The following is a 12,084-nucleotide window of genomic DNA, read 5'->3' as shown; positions in this document are numbered from 1 at the left end:
TTGGATAAAAGTATCGAACCATCCAAACCATGCCCTTGGGGTTTTTTTAATCTATAAAAGGATCAATGTAGTCTACATTCTAAGCTAGGTTGTCCCTAAGCAACAAACCTTGGTAGTTACTTTATACAATCCTTTTCTACCAATTCCCCATTTAAGAAAGCATTTTTTATATCAAGTTCATGAAGTGGCCAATGATAAAGAGTCGCCACTTAGATAAGGAGGTGAATGATGGCAATCTTGTCCACTGGAGAAAAATTATCACTATAATCTTGTTAAAAAATTTTGAATGTATCCTTTAGTAACAAATCGATCCTGCAGGTGATCAAATTTTCTATTAGGATGGAGCTTATCATATAATTCTAACAACCAATAGTAGACTTCCAGTGAGACAAGGGAACTAAATGTTATCATGTGTATTATTAGAATGAAGAGTAGTAATTTCTGTAGTCATTGCCTTGCACCACCTAGGATAGGATAATGCTTCACTAATGGTTTTTAGATCTTCGGTAGAGAAAAATTTGGAACAAAAGCATAATAGGGTGAGGACAGATGATGATAACCAAAGAAAATTATAAATGGGATGCAGATTACAAGAAGTATGAGTACCTTTATGAAGTTGTTTCTGCTGGAGGCATGACCAATGTAAGTGATGATGTTGGTATAAGAGATGAGTCACCCAGAGCATTTTGTGGACTTGTATCATAAAGGGAAACATCATTCTTATTAGTATGAGGATTTGGATGAGGTATTTGTTAATAGACCCGAGGAGGAGGTGGGATAGCATTTGGAGTAGGACTAAAAGGAACTGGGAGAGCTTCAAAGATGAAATTTTGTTTACTTCTTAAATGAGAAGTTCAAAGATGTTTTGAAGAAAGTTACATCTATTAAAAAGAAATATTTGTTTGTGGTTGGCTCATAAAAATTTGTAAGCTTCTGAAGGTGAGAATATCCTAGAAAAGTATAGCTAATAGATTTTGGTTGAAATTTGTCTTTCTAGAAGTAAGATTATGAGCAAAGCAACTACAACAAAACACATAGGGAGAAAGATGATATGGCTTTCAATATGGAAACAAATGAGAATGAGGACTCTGATTCTTTAAAATAGAAGAAGACATATGATTAATTAAGTAACAAGAAGTAAGAATCTCTCCCTAAAAATGAAGCGGAACATGATGGTGTATGAGTAAAGTATGAGTTGTTTACATAAGTTGCTGATCCTTATGTTTAGCTACTCTTATTTTGTTGAGGAATACAAGCACAATAAATTTGATGAATGATTCCTTGAGAAGACATGAAATATTGAAAAGGAAGAGAAAAATATTCTAGCGTATTATTGCTACGTAAGACTAAATTGATTATGTATCTCAGCTTGGGGTTTAAACGAACCATGCTGAGTCGAGCTTTGAAGAGCTCGGGCTTGAATAATTTAGAGGCATCTCGCAAGTAGCTTGAATAATTTACATCCTTAATGAATTTAAGGTTTAGAGTTATAAAGTTTAAACTTCACACTTTTGATTAGCTCTCATATAAAAAATAACTTAATTTTCATAAAAAATTAAATTTAAAATACAAATAACTATATTTTATAAATACATTTATTATATTGATTATATCATAGATTTGCGAAGGTCGAGCTCAGCTCATTTATTAAACAAGCTTGAAAATCAATCTTGAGCTCGACTCGTATTCTAAACAAGTTGAATGAGCTTGAGCAACTTTCGAACAGCTTGGTCGTTTACACCTTTAATCGCAGGGTGAATATAGAAAATAATTTAGAATGATTTTTCACAAAAAATAAAAAAATGCATCGAGAATAATCATCAATAAAGATAACACAGTGAAATCCCAAAGTTGAAGTGTTGAATTGACACAAATCAGACCTGATATGTCCAATTGAACAATGTAAAAATTGAATGCAACCCAGTTATTAGCTTGCTTTGGAAAAGAAGAATGAGTTTGTTTTCAAAGCTAACATGACTCGCAATTTAAAGAAGATAAGGTGGAAAGAGTACAAACTAGCGTCTAGATTTTGGAGATACTAGGATGATCAAAATGATTGTGAAGAAGATCAAGAGAAGTGATGAAAGGCAATTAAAGATTTTGTTCTCGAGAGATAATATAGTCCCTTTTATTCATGTCCTATGCTAATCACGTTCCCCATACCTTTGTCCTACACAATGATAGAATTAGTTATAAATGTGACAAAACAATTAAGCTGTTTGGTGAATTTGCAAATGGAGATTAAAGTATATGGACACTTAGAAGTAAATACTACTAAAGTTAAAGAAACAAAGGGGAGAGGAAATTCCTCCCTTACCCTTCAATCTTGGCTTTCGATCCATTGGCTAAAGTATCATTAGATTGAATGGGAGAAGAAATAGGGGTGGACAAAAGATTTTTATTCTTAGGATGTGATTAGAAGCACTAAAATCAAGGACTCATGGTTCAATGGATGAGGATTGGTTTAGACAATCCAAGATATTACCAAATTGAGAAAATGAGAATGACTGCTGGTTAGGAAATTGATAGTGCAAGTATTATTCATATTGGGCTTCAATCAAGGTGATAGAATGAGTTAATTAATGAGCAAGATGACACATGATTGTATTTATAGAGATTACTTTGTTAGTCACCTTTTTTTTTTCTTTAATCAGGAAGGAACAATATCTTGAAATTACAAGCCCAAGAAGTGTAAAAGCAATAGCAATAGAAATGGTTAAAAAAAGAAGGAGTGGGGAAGACTGAAATACCTAGAGAATAACTTTGAAATGGTTGTGGATTCATGATACCTAGAGAATGAAATGATGGAGGGCCAAAGGCTTCAATTCTTAGAGAAAATATACTAAGATATGCTTTTATTAGATGAGAGGAGACAAATCTACAATAATCCAAGATACCAAAACCTTATGTTCTCTAAGACACCCAAGATAACAGGGGATTTAGTTGAAGGTTTGCTGCTAGAAGGAGTTGCGTAATCAAAGAAATGTGACTAGTGTGATTCCAATGGAAAGGGATGGTTGACGACATCTCATTCGCATGCATGTGTATAAGAGTCCAGAACCTTGTGACACTGTGTTATGGTCAGTGGGGGGCTTTCCAGTAGCAAGATTCTAGTGGAAAAGGCATTTGGCAGAGGATGGTGCTACTACTAAGTTTCTCTTCAACACCCCTTGATTGAAAAACATTAGTCATTTGGCGAAAGATGGTGCTACTACTAAGTATCTCTTCAACACCCCTTGATTGAAAAACATTAGTTTCATTTCTCAAAACAATGAAATAAGGGAGAAATAAATGTTAGGAGATGAGAACCTATATCTCTAATACCATTTAGAAAATTAAGTGGGCGGAGTAATCGAAAAAGAATGTAGGGATGAATTGCTTGATTATTCCCTCAAGCCTTTGGGTATATATACTGTTACACAAATTAAGAATTGGATGTTACATATTTATGGAACATGCATTTAGAGGCATAAACATAGCACACAATCACAAACCCAATTTACTCAATCATAGCTTAATCCCAATGCTCAATAAGTCATTCACAACTAGCACTCTAAAGTAACCATCTTGGTGCAAGTATTTAAATAGTCTAGCCATGTTCAAAACATCTTTCTTACAACTCTGTTTTATTGGGGCAACACAGGTTTATGGACATTTTGTGAGCGATTAATGATTATTTAATCCTCTGGATGCATTTACTATTGTGCTCTATAATTTTATTAATTTCTTGCCTTCTACCAAATTCACTACGCATTAAGCAAGATCTAAATCAATGACATTGGCATAGATAGAAATGTATTTTCTATGATAAACTTACAATTGTCATTCTTGACATAGAAATTTTGTTATGAATTATTTCAAAAACATTTTCCAGATCCACAATTTTTGGGCAAAGATCTATGTGATGCAAGTTTTAAATGAACTTGAATGCTTGACCCTGGTATCAAATGTGGGGAAGGCTATTTTGTGTATGATAGTGGTTCTAAAAGTGATGTTTGGGTTCTAAAAAATGTTGAGTTGTTACTCTATTCCTACCCATTTTCAGGGGAGGTGTGGCCTGGGCCTTGTGTTGTCCCTAACTTCACGCAATCAAAGGTTCGCTCTTGGTGGGCTAGTTTAGTTAAAGATTTCATTTCTGATGATGTTGATGGTATATGGAATGATATGAATTAGCCAGTTGTTTTTAAAGTGACTCTCATTGTGATTTTCTTAGTGCTTGCAATTTCTTTAATAGTACTTAGACTCATTATTTAACTTTTCACATAGAAATAAGGGCAATATCTGAAAGCAATATTCATCGAGGAGATAATGAACTTAGGGGTTGTCAGGAGCACTCGTGCTATCACAATGTATTCATCCTTTGCTTTTCCCTTATTTTGTTTTAATAAGATAATGATTTCTTCTAACGGAATTTAAGAATAGTTGTAACACCCCTATGTTCGGTAGTGCGTTCTACTGTTCTGGTGATAGTATCTGTCCGGATAGCTAGGATGCTTGGAACTACATCTAAATATTAGTGAGGAGACATAAAATAATGAAATACAAGAAAGGAAAATACAAGAAAAATAAAGGAAAAATAATAGCAATGAAATGTAACCAAGTTAAACGAGCCAAAAACCGCAATGATGGGTAACCGCACCGGGAAGTTACGGCGAGGACCGTTGACTAACCTTGGACCGTGGAGAACCCTGAAAAATATTTTTAGGACTTAAATAAACATCTATTGAAGTATAAATGACATTAGAAATGTCAAAGAAAAATTAATTAATTAGTACAAAAAAAAAACGAGAAATCGAGAAACCGATAAAAATCGGTGTTACCGAAAAATTGGGAATACAACCCGAATAGGGGCATTTGGGTCATTTGACACTCCGAATTACCTTTTGACCTAAATGTCCATTAAAAATAAATGATATTGAACTTTGAAAATGTCATGAAAATTGAAATTGGGGTACATAATGTAAATAGTGAAAGAATGGTGACAAAATTGCAAAATTGGAAACTTTGAATTAATTAATCATTAACTAAACTTAGTGCTCAACTAAAGGGATTAGTGATCATATAATATATCATATTTGGGGCAGAAACCACTTCATCTTCAACCTCATAACAAACAGCCATATGAACCACCATTAAAGCTCCATTACCGTCCATGGAGCAAGCCACATGCACTCCCATTCCAAGCTTCATTTCACCATAATTCCTTCACTAAAAGTGATCACCACACCTTGGGCAGCAATTAGGGAGCAAGAAAGATAGGTTTTGATGAGTTTTTAACAAGCTTCAAATTGAGTAAGTGCTTGTTTTCCATTTTTGCTTCATTAAAGTTTGTGTGGGTGTTGTGGGTAGTTGATTTATGGAAGAATTTTTGTTGTTGATGAATTATTGGAGTTGAGCCATTTAGGCAGCCATGAAACCTCACCATGAACAGCTTGTCCTTGTATGTAAATGGTTGTTTGGATGATGATTTAAATGTTTAATTGTATTGAAGTTGAATTCCATGTGTAAGGTTTGATTTGTAAGCTTGAAAAGTGAAAATGAAAGTTGATAGATATGTGTAAACTTATGGTAGCCTCATGAAGAAGATTGAAGAGTTTATGTTTATGAAATATTGTTGAATTATGTTGCTTATAGTGGCAGCATGTGTATGTGAATAATTGTTTGGATTTGGACATGTGAATGAGGTATGTTCATGTGGTTAAATTATTGTAATTGGACTTTGAAAATTCTGAGTTATAATGTGTATGTTGAGAGTGGTTACAAGCTGCCCAAAATAACCAAAATGTGATGTAAAGTGTGTTAATGTTATGGTACCAAATCAGAATTGGCATGAAAGGTAAACTTGGTAAGTATTGAATGTGTAATTGGTAAGTGTTGAAGAATGTGTAGCAGGGCAGTGTGTGTTTTAGCTTAGAACCTTAAGTGTGTGACCCCAATTGGTATGAGGCCAATGGAGGGTGAAACTAGACACCAAATAGGCCAACTTTCATATAGAAATGTTACCTAAATTCTGCCTAGAAGGTGACTTGAAAAATGACCAAATCCGGATTAGTGACTTGAAAACCTGAAAATTGACCATTTGAGCAGCAGTTAGTGTTTTTACCATAACTTACTCAAAACAAGTCCAAATGACCTGAAATTTTTACCATGAATATTTTAGACATAGATCTACAATTCTTATGAAGACACCAAAGCCCAGAAATGGTCAGAACCAAGCCCAATAGCTTGCACAATTTCAGGTACCAAAACTAGCTGAACCAAAAGTGACCTAAAAATGACCTAAGCCTACCATTTTAGTGCATTCTGTCCAGCATTGGTAAATTGACCATATCTTGGTCTACACAACTCAGAATGACTTGAAATTTTGCCCCGCGTGCAATAAGAAATAGACCTACAAGTTTGTAGTTTGGACCGAAACCCGAAAACCGAGGAAACTAGGTCGTCCGGCTAGGTCAAAATAGTACACCGAAATTCGATAAATCGCAATAAAATGCAATACAGTTGAAAATGAAATTGGTGACAAATACCAATACTAAAGGGCTATAAAATGTGACATATTGGTAACATTAGAATTGACTCACTTAGAGTGCATCAAGGGTCAACATTATAGGTTAACTAATGAAATGAATTAAAGGGAATAGTACCAATAAAATTTAAATATTGGATTTTATTGTTAGAAACAAATTCATTGAGTACTGAAACACTTTAAATTGAATGTTTCAGTTGAAAAGGATATTGAGAAGCGTAAGGAACACTGAGTCTAGGCCAAGAGGCATATATCAAAGGTCTGTGTGGAATACTTTTTATATTCACTGCTTTTACTAGAAAATTTATTTGGAGAAATGAGTTATGAATAATTTTTTATTATTTTAGCTTTGGGAATATTATTTGGAAATTATTGTGTTGCCTACTTTGCAAATGGAAATTTTAAGATAAAATGTGATTTGTATGAAATATTGTGATTTGGAATTGTTTTGATTTACACTTGGCATGACAATGTTACTATGTCCTTCCTCCATTTATGGGGTGAGTGTGATTATATTCCTCCCTCTTTGACTTGCCAGTCTGAGGTGAGCGTGGATGAGTACTCATTATCTAGCTAGCTTCCTCCCTCATTGATTTTGATTAGTGGGGTGAGTGTGCCTTGTCGTGATGTACACACGGCATGTTCGGAAAAATTTATTTCATGGCCTAAATTGTGTTATTGATTGGCAAAACTGTGTTATTCAGTTATTTGATCAAATTGTGTTATTGATTGGCAAAACTGTGTTATTCAGTTATTTGATCAAATTGTGTTTTTTATTGGCAACACTGTGTTATTTAATTGTTTGATCAAATTTGTGTTATATGAGCTTTGAAAAATTGTGAATTGTTTGGATTGTAAATTGTCAATAAAAGTTTTACATGCAGCATTTTTAAATTGTTATTGTACACCACTGAGTAAATTTTACTCAGTGATAGCTTTTTCATTACTATCGCAGGTAGACAGACGGACAGAGCAGCAGAGTAGGCTGCTTGTACCACATTTTGAGATTTCATCGGGTATATTGAGTATACCATATTGTGTAGTTTTTGTTGCAATGTATGTGCACTGTATGTATATATTGTACTTGATCTTGTGTAACACCCTAGGCAAATCCCACATCGATAAAACACGGGAGAGATGCTGGGTTAATAAGTTGGTGGTTCGTAACCCCTAGTGACGCATTTTAAAACTGTGAGGGCTTTGACCCAGAGCGGACAATATCACTAGTGGGCCGAGCCATTACATTTGTGGTATCAGAGCCGCTCCGCGTGCAACCTTGAACGATGGTGGGGCAAACCTCAGCGAGGACGCTGAGTCCCATAAGGGGGGTGGATTGTAACACCCTAGGCAAATCCCACATCGACAAAACACGGGAGAGATGCTGGGTTTATAAGATGGAGGTTCCTAACCCCTATTGACGCGTTTTAAAACCGTGAGGGCTTCGGCCCAGAGTGGACAATATCACTAGTGGGCCGGGTCATTACATTTGTGGTATCAGAGCACCAACTTATAAGCCCTCACGGTTTTAAACGCGTCACTAGGGGTTACAAACCACCAACTTATAAACCCAGCATCTCTCCCGTATTTTGTCGATGTGGGATTTGCCTAGGGTATTACATCTTGAGCAGTTGTAAACTAAAATTGTAAACTATTTGGCCTGTAAAAGTATTGTGATAAATTTATCTTATCTCGGTTTTGTTTTGGAAACACTGAAAAATTGATTGTTGAACTGAGTTGATAATGTTGAGAATTTTATTGTGTTGAACAAATTATTAGAGTTTGGGATTGAGGAATTATATATTTGAAGTGTTTTTAAAGATTTTTGAAGAACTGTTTTATTTAAAATGCACATAGCACTCTGTCAAAATTTTTACAGAAATTGTTAATACTACAAATGTGTTATTTGGTTCACTTGATTAAAAAAAAATTAACACATCAATAGTGCTCACCACTATAAAAAGAAGTAAGAAAAGTTTTAAAATTCCTTGTAGTGTATTTAATGGGTTATCAATAGAAGAAGTTGGTAATTCATTAGGCATACTACGGGATCATGTTATGCCTTACGGAGGGGTAAGATGTGACAATAGTTTCATGTTGCGATTGTTTTTATTTATACTTACTGTTGATAACCAAATAAATTTTGAACTTTAAGTTTTTATTTTTAGATATATGGCATGCTAATGGGAATATCAACATTTGAAGGCATGAAATTAGCTAATGAAAATAAGTGTCCCTTTGTTCTTACTAGAGTTGGATTTATTGGCAGTTAAAAGAATGCTGTAACATGGACAGGAGATAATGTTTCCAATTGGGGGCATTCGCACATGTCTATGCCCATGGTTCTTTAATTGATGAGTAATTTATGAAGTTTGAGAAACCAAATATTGTATTTTGGGGCTAGAAGTCTTAGGAAAGTGTGAAAAATTGAATAAGCAAGAGGCCTAAAGTTTATGAATATCCTACATGAATGCCATTAGCAAAGTTTACCCAATCAACATGATGGAGATTACGCACCTTGCATCCTCTTTTCTATGGATTGTTGGATTTTGGGGCTAGCAATCTTAGTTTTATTCATAATTGAACCATGGATTGATTTCAATTACTTTAGGATGAAAAGGCTATCAAATGTGCAACAATGCAAAAACGGTCGGAATAAATGGCTTTCATAAAGTTTTTGCATATATTGAACCAAGGATATGATTGTATTAGGGCTTTGATTTTAAATGTTGTAAAACTTCACTTATAGATACTTTACTTGTCTTTTATGTGTTTCTATTATCGTATCAAATAATGGCTACTATTGAATTTTGAATGTTGCATTAAAGACCTTGATTCCCTAAATGATACTCGAAAAAAAAAATGCATGGTTAACAAATGACACTTTGATGCCCAGGTCAATTTCAAGGAGTTGGTAGTTAAGGTTGAATTAGTGGAGATGAAAGAATGAAGAGTGTTTTTGAGGAGGAAGACTTAGCTTACTTGTCATATCCTAGTCTCCTTGTATTTCTTACTATAATTGTTACTCCTATCCAGTGCATTTGCTTTAAAAGCACTTTCAAATAGGTACAGTGTATAGCAGAATAGGTACTACATTAGTTTATTATGGAAAGTCAACTAAACTCTATATAGTAGGATTCCTATTTACGATGGATAACTAAATTGTACAAACGTAGTTATAAGGACTCTGAATATATATATGTATGCGTGTGCATGTGCGTGTATGTATATAAAATTCTCTTTGAAATTAATGAAATAATATTGCCATTCTACATAGTCCGTAAAGAGACCTTGTTGTGTTCATTAAACTTTCTCCTATAATTTGTTCCTTGCAAAGGAAACATTCCTAATTAGGTTTAAGCATTTAAACTCCCAATCAATATAGTGAGCTTGATAGTATATAACCAAGCTAAGAGCTTGGTTATGTCTGTTGGCTTTGAGGTCATGGCAAGTTTGACTCAGTTATTTCTAAGCATTATCTTTGACCACATTTCATCTGAAGGTCGACCCAATATACCATTTTTCTCATGAAAGGTGGCTCGTATTTTTTATCCTACCTTAGTCTTAAAGAACCTTCATGTGCTTTGTTGGGTTGATTTATTAATGTTATGGTGTTTAGTGTCTTAAGTGTTGTATTGTTAATACTATCTTTTGTAGACAAGCCAAGGGGTAGGAGGTTGTCTTAATTGTCTATGCAAATGATATTGTGATTACAGGATATGATATTAAAGGCATTCAAGCACTATATAGATGTTAAGGCCCTTTGCTAGGGATCACATTATAGGTCTATGGATAGAATATGGCGGTTGGTTTGAAGTCTGTAAAGAGAATGTAACAAGTTTTTTCTTCTTACCAACTGTGAATGCTAACTTATGGGCTCATTAGAGAGCATGCAAAAATCTCAAGTTGGAAGGGCATTCAAATTAATTTGGTATTCTAGGAATGTATATGTGTACATATGATTAGTGTTTAATCAATATAACAACTACATATTTGTTTTCTCTGTCTTTCTTTATTTTGATGGTCTTTTCATCCTAGATTGCATATCTATTTTGCTGAATTTTGTTCTTTGTGAAACTTGTTTTCCTTGTTATGATCCTCCTTATCTTCCGTTCTTCCTTATTTTCTTGAATTTTTCATTGATTCTCTGTATTTTTTGGGGAATAGTTTGATTTGGAAGGAAGTAGAAAATGGTCTTTTTATCTGGAGGAAAATAAATTGCTTCAATAATAAAAATTACTTTTTGGGTCATCTCTTGTAACATAGTTATTTTATATAATTTTGGTTTTACTTTATGAACAAGGACTCAGTGATCAACCATTTTCAAGACCTAATATTAGCAGATTTTTTGGCAATGCAACGCCCAAGCTTTTTGGAAGGTGGATGGATGTTAGTGCAATGTTTCCTTTTTGCCATGGGCATTCTGAAAAAGGCTTTTTGACCATGAGCCATGGTTTATTGGAGAAGAGGTTTGTCCTATACACTAGCAATTTGATAGTAACCATCTTCAGATTTCCTACTGATATGTATGTAGATATTTCATTTATTAAGCAAAACCTAGAGTTGATTTCCTATTGATACATATGTGTTTGCACCTATCTTATCTCTTTTTAAATTTTCTATATTGCTTTTCAAGTTTATCCTAATTATCTTATTCTGTTGGCAACTATGTGATGAACTAACTTCAGTTTCAACTTCCAATTGTGTGAAGAAGTTTGCCATCAGACATTGAAGAGATGTTATCGCTTTATACCACACTTATATACTCAAAGTTTTATGCTCCTCATATAATGGGTACACCAGTGATAACTCCTTCCTTCTTCACTAGTATGTGATTGTGTTCGTGCTCTTGAATTATCCCATTTCATTTGAATGAGTTTGGAAAAAATATGTTCTTTTCAGTACTTAATGTATACAAACTGCTTGTGTAGATCCAAAAAATCCTAGCTTAGGGACCACTGAAAATTCCTTCCTTTTGGGTCCACTTCTGGTTTATGTAAGGTTTTGCTCTCTTTATTCTGAGATAAATCACTAGGTTATAACACAAACGTGTATGTGCTTTGTTGACTTTATATCAATGCAAATAATGTGGGTTGGTTTATAAGGTTTTTTTTTATTATTTTTTATTTTTTATAAACTAATACTTATAGCTACGTCACATAAGGACCATTGTGCACTATAATGGTAAGAGCTTAGGTTTTCAACGGAATTTTTGTGATGATAAGGACTTATAGTACTTCATGTAAGGAGTTGCTGTGTTGCATATAAGAGAAAGGAAAAAGGCTGATAAATAGCTTATTCTAAGTTAATTATGGCAAGCACAGTTGTAGTTATTTATGTTTTGTTATAAAACAAGCTGTAAAATATACATCTAAAATTGTAAAGTGAGAATTCATTGATTGACTAATAGAGAATTCATCTTTATTCTTCCCTTTCTCCTCCTCTTTTTCCTACACTCATCTCCCTTAATTCCTCAAGACTAATTTTTCATTCCTAACATGTTTTTAGAATTTCCTTTTGGATCTTATTTGCCATTCCCATAATTGTAACCACCTCTTTTT

General features: G+C 33.9%; 1 pseudogene; it reads left to right on the top strand.

Annotated features, from left to right (window-relative positions):
• LOC131169015 (uncharacterized) overlaps window positions 1-11,558 on the top strand; it is a 38,353-nt pseudogene extending 26,795 nt beyond the window's left edge.
• Window positions 11,559-12,084: the final 526 nt, after the last annotated feature.

The sequence above is a fragment of the Hevea brasiliensis genome, chromosome 15 (assembly GCF_030052815.1).
Source record: "Hevea brasiliensis isolate MT/VB/25A 57/8 chromosome 15, ASM3005281v1, whole genome shotgun sequence".
NCBI classification, from domain to species: domain Eukaryota; kingdom Viridiplantae; phylum Streptophyta; class Magnoliopsida; order Malpighiales; family Euphorbiaceae; genus Hevea; species Hevea brasiliensis.
Note: the sequence above shows the minus strand (reverse complement) of the source record. Positions and strands in the feature narration are given on the sequence as shown.